The 9,560-nt window shown below is 48.1% G+C and overlaps 1 long non-coding RNA gene across 1 annotated transcript in view; it reads right to left on the bottom strand.

The window, feature by feature from the left end:
* Positions 1-5,854: 5,854 nt before the first annotated feature.
* LOC103889554 (uncharacterized) overlaps positions 5,855-9,560 on the bottom strand; it is a 43,000-nt gene continuing 39,294 nt past the window's right edge. The window contains exon 3 of the long non-coding RNA XR_653929.3: positions 5,855-8,276. This is a non-coding gene — a long non-coding RNA (uncharacterized LOC103889554). The remainder of the gene's footprint in view (positions 8,277-9,560) is intronic.

Genomic DNA, 9,560 nt, shown 5'->3' with positions numbered 1-9,560 from the left:
CCACCTGGGAGGAGCTGTGGTGGCCAATCTTCTGTGTCAACTTGACTGGGCCACAGGGTGCCCAGATGTTTAGGCAGACATGATTCCAGGTGTTTCTGTGAGGTTGTTTTTGCATGAGATTTACATTTAAATCAATAGACAGAGTAAAGCAGATGGCCCTCCCTAATGTGAGGTTAGGGGATTCCAATCAACTGAGAGCCCAGTAGAACAAAAAGGCTGAGGAAGAGGGTGCCTCTCCTACCTGACTGCCTTCATTTGAATGGGGACATCAGCATTTCCTGGTTCTCCAATAAATTTCCATCTCTGGACTCTAACTGGAACATCAGGCCTGTGGATTTGGGCCTTGCCAGCCTCCACAATTGTGAGAGCCAATTCCCTAGAATAACTATCTTTCTGTGAATACAGATACACACTTTCTATTGGTTCTGTTTTTCCAGGGAACTCTCATCTAGGAGCTTTTCAATTCTATGCTTTTTGCAGCCTCAGGACACTTAGCGAAGCACCAAAGCCATGGAGCGGACAACAAAGGTCTTCTGAACCCAGAGGACCCCCTGCCCAGCGGACCCTCAGCCCTGAGAAGAGCATTTCCTCCTCCCTGTCCTCAGGAAGGGCTGTGGGAGGAAGTGCAGGCCCAGGAGTTGGGCAGGGTGCTGGGTGAGCGAGGTCAGGACTGGAGGTCAGGAGCGATTGGAGGCCGGTGATGGACCAGTGGGAGCAGAGGGGATGTCATCCTGCGGCCCCCAAGCAGAGGTCAGAATTCAGCCTCCCCGTCAGATGCCGCCCTGACACTGGGGGCACCAGCAGAGACCAGGTGGGGGCCAGGGGTGGCAGCCAACCCTAGTGTCTCAAGGGGGGCCCCAGGGCATAGCAGACTCGCTGCAACATCTGTTTCTTATCACTTAGTCAGAAAACAACATATTAACTCAGAAAATAACAATGAAGCGCCTCCCTTGCCCAGGCTCTGTGACGGGCCCCGGGTACAGGAAAGTGAGCAAAGCCTGGGCCTGCCCTCAAGGGAAGACAGAAACAGCATCGCCGCCAATATTAATATTAGCACCTTCCATGGTGCTCAGCACGCCACGCACTGTTCCTGGTATTATTCTAGCCCCATGTACAGTCGCCCCCTTATCCATGGGAGAAAAGTTCCAAGACCCCCACTGGATGCCTGAAACTGAGGTAGTACCAAATCCTATAATACTGCTTTTTCCTAAATGTACATACCTAGGATAAAGTTCAATTTATAAATTAGGCAGAGAAAGAGATTAACAACTAATAATAATAATAAAATAAAACAATTCTAACGATATACTCTAATACAGTTATGTGAACGTGGCCTCTTTCTTTCTCAGAATATCTGATAGTACTGCACTCCCCCTTCCTGTGATCAGCGAGATGGTGAAACGCAGGCATAATGAGACAAACTGAGGGAGTGGACAGAACAAGAGTCTAACATGCTGCTTGGAACGGCAGCAATGAAAAACTTAGGAATTGCTTATTTCTGAAAATTTCCATTTCATATTTTTGAACCACCATTGATGACTGCTAACTGACACTGTGGAAAATGAAGCCATGGACAAGAGAGGCTACTGTATCACATTAATTCATTTCATGTTCCCAGCAGCCCCGTGGAGGAGGTACTATTACCCCATTTTATATATGAGGAAACTGAGGCACAGAGAGGTTAAGTGATTGGCCTAAGGTCACACAGCTCTCAAGGGCCAGAGCTAGGGTGTGTACCCAAGTAGTCTGGCTCTACTTAATGATAAAAAATTATAACACAATACTAAAGTGCAACCCTAAGGTGTGCAGCAGGCACAGTGGATGAACAGATGGGGCATTCTGTGTGGATGGGCAGTTATGGACCAAACGTTTGTGCCCCCCAGAGTCTCATGTTGAAGGCTTAACCCCGCAGTGTAATGGCTTTGTACTGGGAGGTGGGTCTTTGGGAGGTAATTGAGGCATGAGGGTGGAGCCCCCATAAAAGACATTGGAGTCGTTATAAATGTGACCCCCGACAGCTCTCTCGCCCTCTTTCCACCATGTGAGGACACATGAGAAGCTGACAGAGTGCCATCGCCAGAGCCTGACCATGTGGCCCCTGACCTGAGACTTCCAGCCTCCAGAATTGTGAGCATCAGTGTTTGTGTTGAAGCCTCTCAGTCTATGGTAATTTGTTATTGCAGCCCCAGCTGACCAAGACGCTAAGGACTTCACCGAAGGGGAGAGGCCAGGCAGGGTCCTGAGGCCACAGAGTCCTGATTCAAAGCAGAGGCAAGAACTTCACGTTGGAGAGCGAGCCCAAGGCCGGGAGGCTGAGGGGAAATTGGGAGAAGTCAGGAAGGCTGGGTTGTAGGAAGCTAGCCATGGCCACTTGGATCCAGAGGGTCCCTCTACAGAGAGGAGAAAGGCCAAGAGTCACACCAAGGTACCACACAGCCACCTGACATGGCACATCTGGCCAGGCAGGGGCTGCAAGAGCCGCCCATCTGGGCAGGGAGCCATCATTCAGGACTGACATTGTTCACAACGGAGCTTGTGGTGGTGATGAAAAGAGGGCTAACCTTGAGTTGGTTTTCTTCTCATTTTAAATTCTCTATAGACAATGCACCTCCTGCCTCCTGCGTTCAGGCCAGCCACTCCCACCACCATTGGTTAAAAAATAATAAGGCTGGGTGCGGTGGCTCACGCCTGTAATCCCAGCACTCTGGGAGGCCGAGATGGGCAGATCACGAGGTCAGGAGATCAAGACCATCCTGGCTAACATGGTGAAACCCCATCTCTACTAAAAAAATACAGGCATGGTGGCAGGCACCTGTGGTCCCAGCTACTCAGGAGGCTGAGGCAGGAGAATGGCGTGAACCCTGGAGGCGGAGCTTACAGTGAGCCGAGATCATGCCACTGCACTCCAGCCTGGGTGACAGAGCAAGACTCCATCTCAAAAAAAGAAGAAGAAGAGGAACCTTTGGAACAGCCGGGTCATCCGGGCAGAGTGTTTGGTTTGGTCGCTGCTTTTTTGGGTGTTTGTTTTTTGTTCATTTAAGCCTGGATTCCTTAGCATATATAAGGTAACACTCCCTTAAGACAACTTAAATACAATGTCAGCCACACATGCAAGCCACATGGGTAATCTAGTAGCCATATTTTTTAAAAGTGAAGAGAAACAGATGAAACCAATTTTAATATTACTTTATTTCACTTAATATATTAAATATCTAAAAATTAGCATTTCAACATGTAATCCATAGAAAAACTATTCATGAGCTATTTTCCTTTGTTTTGTCTTTGAAATCTGGTGTGGGTTTTCAACTCGTCATCCACCTCCGCTCGACTGTCCACCCCTCCAGCGCCCAACAGCTTTGTGCAGCAAGTGGCCTGGGACAGGACAGCACAGCCCGGCGCCTCTAAAATGAGCCCAAATCAAGCTGTGGCCACTCAGACCACATCAGTCACTTTGAGTTTTTGGTCTGCTTGTTTTTGTCATCCAATACGACCTTCACCGAGTCAGCAGGCATGTGCCAATGAGCCCTAAATATTAAGAACACATTGACATGATTCCCAGGGTAGCAACATCTCCTTACTTGAAAAGCATAACCCAAACGCAGGCCTTTCAAAGGTGGAGTAGCCGATGCTGAGAGAAGAGCTGCTTCCTCCGCTTTCATCAGCACCACAATCAAAAGGCAAGAGAGGCTGCAGCTGAAGGGAGGGGAGGGATGTGGTCAAGACCAGGAGTGATCAGCTGGGACCTCTGCACCCAGCATTCAGTGTGGACATGGGTCTCTCTGCTTTCCTGTTCTCTTTGGCTCCACTGTTCATTTTTAAAGCCATGCTGCATCATGTCGGTAAAGGAACTGGTCCTAAGGTCAGCCTAGGGAAAAGCATGTTAATAGATCCTCCAGACCTCAGGTTCTAAAGAACGGAGCAGCATTTTCCTAAGATGCCTCAGGAGCCACCTAAGCCACTGGGCGGGAAAGCCTGCCAAGTCTTCTTCAGGGCCAGGAGCAAGGTTTCACCACCCAGGCCCCTCCACCCTGGCCCAGGGACTCCCATTCTATGGAGCTGGGGCTCTGCTGAGCACAGCTCTCCCCTGGGCTGGAGCGCCCGTCTGGCAGCCTGCTCTGGCTCAGGAGGAGACGAGCCTGGGGGGTCATCCATGAAAACTCCACACTGCCTCCTGGGCACTCGGTTCTTTCTTCTGACCCCCAAAACATATATACACAGGACTCTTCTACTTTTAGAAGGGCTTTGATAATCCCTGCAAGGAGAGACCGGGTTACAGAAAGCACAAAAGTGGTCAATTTGCAAAGGTTCCCAAACCTTGGCAAGTTCTTCTAGTTCCTGACTTCTACCTGGGATGACAGATGGCAATTTGACAGGACCCAGGGACGGATTTTTGAAATGAAATGTTGCATACTACAGAAAAGCCCTGTGAATATAATCCCACCTTTGGCCTCATTGTTGACTCTATCAAATCCTAACATGTTTATGGATTTGATTCATATTTACTTTTAAGATGTGAACAATTATAGGTAGTAGGATATAATAAAGTATAATAAAAATAATAGGTTTGTGAGTGCTAGTGTATCCTTCCCCCAGTGTCTGTGTATGTGCACACATGCACACACAGGCACATGCATTCATGCGCACGCGTGCGCGCGCACACACACACACACACACAGGCAGTGAGTGAGCCCTCAGATCCAGCCTCTAGCCTGGGAAACTCCTCATTCTGTACAGGCTATAGAGATCACTGACCATGGAGCTTGTTTGAGGAACTAAAGACGTAAAAAGGAATATAAGCCAGTGGAGTGCAGTGGCTCACACCTGTAATCCCAGCACTTTGGGAGGCCAAGGTGGGTGGATTGCCTGAGCTCAGGAGTTTGAGACCAGCCTGGGCAACACGGTGAAACCCCATCTCTACTAAAATACAAAAAATTAGCCGAACATGGCGGTGCGCACCTCTAATCCCAGCTATTCAGGAGGCTGAGAGAGAAGAATCGCTTGAACCCGGGAGGTGGAGGTTGCAGTGAGCCGAGATCGCGCCACTGCACTCCAGCCTGGGTGACAGAGCAAGCCTCCATCTCAGGAAAGAAAAAAAAAAGGAATCTAAGCCGTTCACTTTATCCTTAAACTTGGCTACAAGCTTTGTGCTATTTGTCTGCTGTTCCTCAGTAAAAAAGCGAAAATCACCTTAACCAAGCACGTGTTCTTACTCACCCCAGTCCTCAAACACTGGCCAACCTTCCACAGTGTCATATATATATATATCCTATAACTTGTGGTTAGGCCCAGCTTTATCGGTAATTAACATTGTATAACTGTGCCTCAATTTACAGGTCTATCCTCTTTCCAGTGAACATTTAGGTTCTCTCCTTTTCCTGAACTAAACAAAGCTACAATTATTAACATTGTTTACGGCCAGGCACACTGGCTCACACCTGTAATCCCAACACTTTGGGAGGCCGAGGCAGGAGGATCACTTGAGGTCAGGAGTTTGAGACCAGCCTGACCAACGTGTAGACATGACCATGTCTCTATTGAAAATACAAAAATTAGCCAGGTGTGGTGGTGCGCACCTGTAATCCCAGCTACTCGGGAGGCTGCAGCAGGAGAATTGCTTGAACCTGGGAGGCAGAGGTTGCAGTGAGCCATGATGGTGCCGCTGCACTCCAGCCTGGGTAACAGAGCAAGACTTCATCTCAAAAAACAAACAAACAAAAAACATTGTTTACCAGTGCTGTTGTGAAACACTTTTGATTTCAGGTGATCTGATGTAATTGAAAGGTGTCTCACTGTGGTTTTTATTTGCCTTCTGATTCTAGCACAGCTGAGGATTTTTTTTTTTTTTTTTTTTTTTGACAGGGTCTCACTCTGTCACCCAGGCTGGAGTGCAGGGGTGCGATGGTGGCTCACTGCAGCCTCAACCTTCTGGGCTTAGATGATCTTCCCACCTCCTGAGTAGCTGGAACTCCAGGCACATGCCACCATACCCAGCTAAGTTTTTATAGAGATGGGGTTCTGCCACGTTTCCCATGCCAGTCTCAAACACCTGGGCTCAAGTGATCCTCTTGCCTTGGCCTCCCAAAGTGCTGGGATTACAGAGGTGAGCCACTGCGCCCAGCCACAGCTGAGGATCCTTTCATAGCCCATTGATCATCCTGCTTTCTTCTATGAATTGCCTGTCATGCCTTTGGTATGGACAGTTGTTTAACGTAGGAGTGTCATGCCTGACATGGTAAAGGAAAGGTCCAGTATCTTCCAATGGGAATGTCTTCCCAGCAGAATGACCCCAACAAAGGAGGCATTTGGTAAAGGCATGGATCACCCCAAGAGCCAGAGGATTTGTTCAGTCAGCACCTGAGCCTCCTCTTGCAGGTGTTCTAACAGAATGGGGCCAAATGTTGACTTCAGTTGCAGCGATCCCTCTGCACAGTCCCTTTTAGGAACCTAAAACCTTTGCAGGTGAAAATGACGTGTTTTCAAAGTGAACACATGCATCACCAGGTTGCACTGATGGAAAACTATTTCTATTCACTTTCTGTGGCAGCCAAGACAGATTACACAAAATGTTGACGTAAAACAACGGAAGTGTATTATCTCACAACTGTGGAAGCCAGAAGTCCAAAATCAAGGTACTGGCAGGGGCGTGCGCCCTCTAGAAACAGCGCGGGGAAGCTGCTCTTACCCCTTCCAGCTTCTGGTGGTTGTCGGCCTTCCTTGACTTGTGGCTGTGATGGTCCGATCTCTGCCTCCGTCTTCACAGGACCTTCTCCTCTGTGTGTCTCGTATAAGACACTTGCCATTGTGAGATTTTTATGAAGGGAGTGTGTGTGTGTGTGTGTGTGTGTGTGAGAGAGAGAGAGAGAGAGAAAGAGGCTGAAGGAGGGTGAAGGAAGGGCCAGTATTTTAAGCCATCCATGATCTTTTCACTGCTCTGCTGTGTGACCTGGGCCCATTAGTTCACCTCTCTGAACCTCCTCTCCACCCTGTGAACTGGAGCCAGTGACCGCCAGCTCTTGGAGTCAGGAGCATTGATGTGGGTGTGAAAGCACCTGGCATGTGGTCATTACTCAACACATAACTTTGAACTTTGCTCTTTTAAAGGAAAGATGCTTACAATCTTGAGGGAAGATAAGATTCAGTGCTTAAAATGATAGCGAACATTTCCATGTGTCCGAAGCTCTTCCCAGCACATTACACGTATTCATTCACTTTATCCTCTTCATGACTCTATGAGACAGGCATCATGACCCTCCTCATTTTGCATATGGGGAAACTGAGGCCCAAGTTCACAGAGCTGGTGCATGTTAGGCTGTCTCTCGGGAGAAGGAATGTGCTAAGGGAGGAGAAAGAAGCTCAGTGTGGACTTGAGGACTCAAAGAAAGAGAATTGCTTGATTGGAGAAATGCAGGAAGAAATTCAGGAAGGCTTCAGGACCTTGGTGACCACTGACATTCATAGAGATGGATGTGAAGTGAAAGCCTTTGAGGTCCCTGTCCATGGACAGAGGAATCTGCTCTTCGCAGCAGTTTCTACTCTCACACCTCCCTCACCTTCACTGGCCTTTCCAGAGCTTCAGGGAAGCAACCCTGATCCCTGACCCCCTCCAACAGGGAGGAGGTGATTCAGCCAGGCCAGATGTCAGAGCCCAAATGTCCTTTCCCAAGGATAATAACTGTGGTTATTGTCCAAACTGAGACACTTTGGTGGGGTGGGAGTTGTAACCATTAAGTCAGGATAAGAGGTGTCATCCGCGACTATCTCAGCAAACGAGGTCAGAGAGTCACCTTGTCACTTTAGCAGCAGCTGCCTGAACCTATAGAACATAAACTGCAGTTCAACAGGCCCCTCCTGGACAGACAATGTGTTCAAGAGGAGTTTCGGGATAGTGGGGATCCCTGGTAAATGTGGCCCCAACCAAATAGAATTGGGTGACAAGAGAGCCTGGAGAAATCCTGTGCAGGGGCAGCAGGGAGAGGCAAAGGCGCCCGCCTGCCCAGACATGCCTTCTTAACACAGCCTGCACCTCCCTCTGTGTTTTAGAGATAACAAAAGGCCAAAGGCAAAGATCTGAGCAGATGCCTCAAAGAAGATATATAGATGGCAAATGAGCAGATGAAAAGGTATTCCACATCATATGTCATCAGAGAAATGCAAATTAAAACAACAATGAGACACAGTTACTGGATACTACACACCTATCAGAATGGCCCAAATCCAGGGCACAGATAGCAGCAAATGTGATGAGGACGTGGAGCAATAGGAACTCTCATTCATTGCTGTTGGGAAGCAAAATAGGCAAACTGTGAAAAACAGCTTGATGGTTTCCTTCAAAACTAAACATCCCCTTACCACACAATCCAGCAATCATGCTCCTTGGTATTTGTGCAGATGAACCGAAAACTAATGTCTGCACAGAAACCTGGGCACACATGTTTATAGCAGCTGTGTTTATCATTGCCAAAACTTGGAAGTAATCAAGATGTCCTTCAGTAGGTGAAGGGATAAATAAACTGATACATCCCGGCCGGGCATGGTGGCTCACGCCTGTAATCCCAGCCCTTTGGGAGGCCGAGGTGGGCAAATCACTTGAGGTCAGTTTGAGAGGCCAAGGCGGGCGAATCACTTGAGGTCAGGAGTTCGAGACCAGCCTGGCCAACATGATGAAATCCCATCTTTACTAAAAATACAAAAATTAGCCAGGCGTGTTGATGGGCACCTGTAATCCCAGCTACTCAGGAGGCTGAGGCAGGAGAATAGCTTGAGCCCGGAAGGCGGTAGTTGCAGTGAGCTGAGATCCCGCCACTGCACTCCAGCCTGGGCGACAGACTGAGACTGCATCAAAGAAAATAAATAAATAAATAAATAAGGATATATCCAGACAATGGAATATTATTCAACACTAAAAACAACTGAGGTACCAAGCTATGAAGTGAAATGGAGGAAATGTAAATGCTTCCAATTATGTGGCATTATGGGAAGGACAAAACAATGCAGACAGTAAAAAGATCAGTGGTTGCCTGGGATTGGAGGAAAGGACAGATGAACAGCAGGAGCATGGGGGATTTTAGGGCAGGCAAACTGTTCTGTTAAAATGGTGGACGCATGTCATTACCTGCTCTCCACACCCATAGAATGTACAACACCAAGAATGAACCCTAATGCTAACACTGAGCTTTGGGTGATGATGATGTACCCATGGGGGTTCATCAGTTGTCACAAATGGATAACCGATGGGGGATGTGAGTAGATGGGGAGGCTGTGCATGTGCTCGGGCAGGGGGGACGTGGGAAACCTCTGTACTTTCCTCTCAATTTTGCTGGAAACTAACACTTCTCTAAAAAAAAAAAAACTATTTTTTTTAAACTACCATCTTAAACAAAAAAAGGAGGCCCCAGGTAAAAGACCTCAACCCATAACTTTCCACTGAGAAGGGACTTTCTCACTGGTGGAAGGAGGACACACCGGGTCATTATTTGAGTAATCCAGGCAGGAGACCCTGCCTGGATTGAGTAATCCAGGCAGGAGACCCTGCCTGGATTGAGTAATCCAGGCATCTGCTT

This window comes from Pongo abelii, chromosome 12, assembly GCF_028885655.2.
Source record: "Pongo abelii isolate AG06213 chromosome 12, NHGRI_mPonAbe1-v2.0_pri, whole genome shotgun sequence".
Lineage (NCBI taxonomy): Eukaryota > Metazoa > Chordata > Mammalia > Primates > Hominidae > Pongo > Pongo abelii.
Note: the sequence above shows the minus strand (reverse complement) of the source record. Positions and strands in the feature narration are given on the sequence as shown.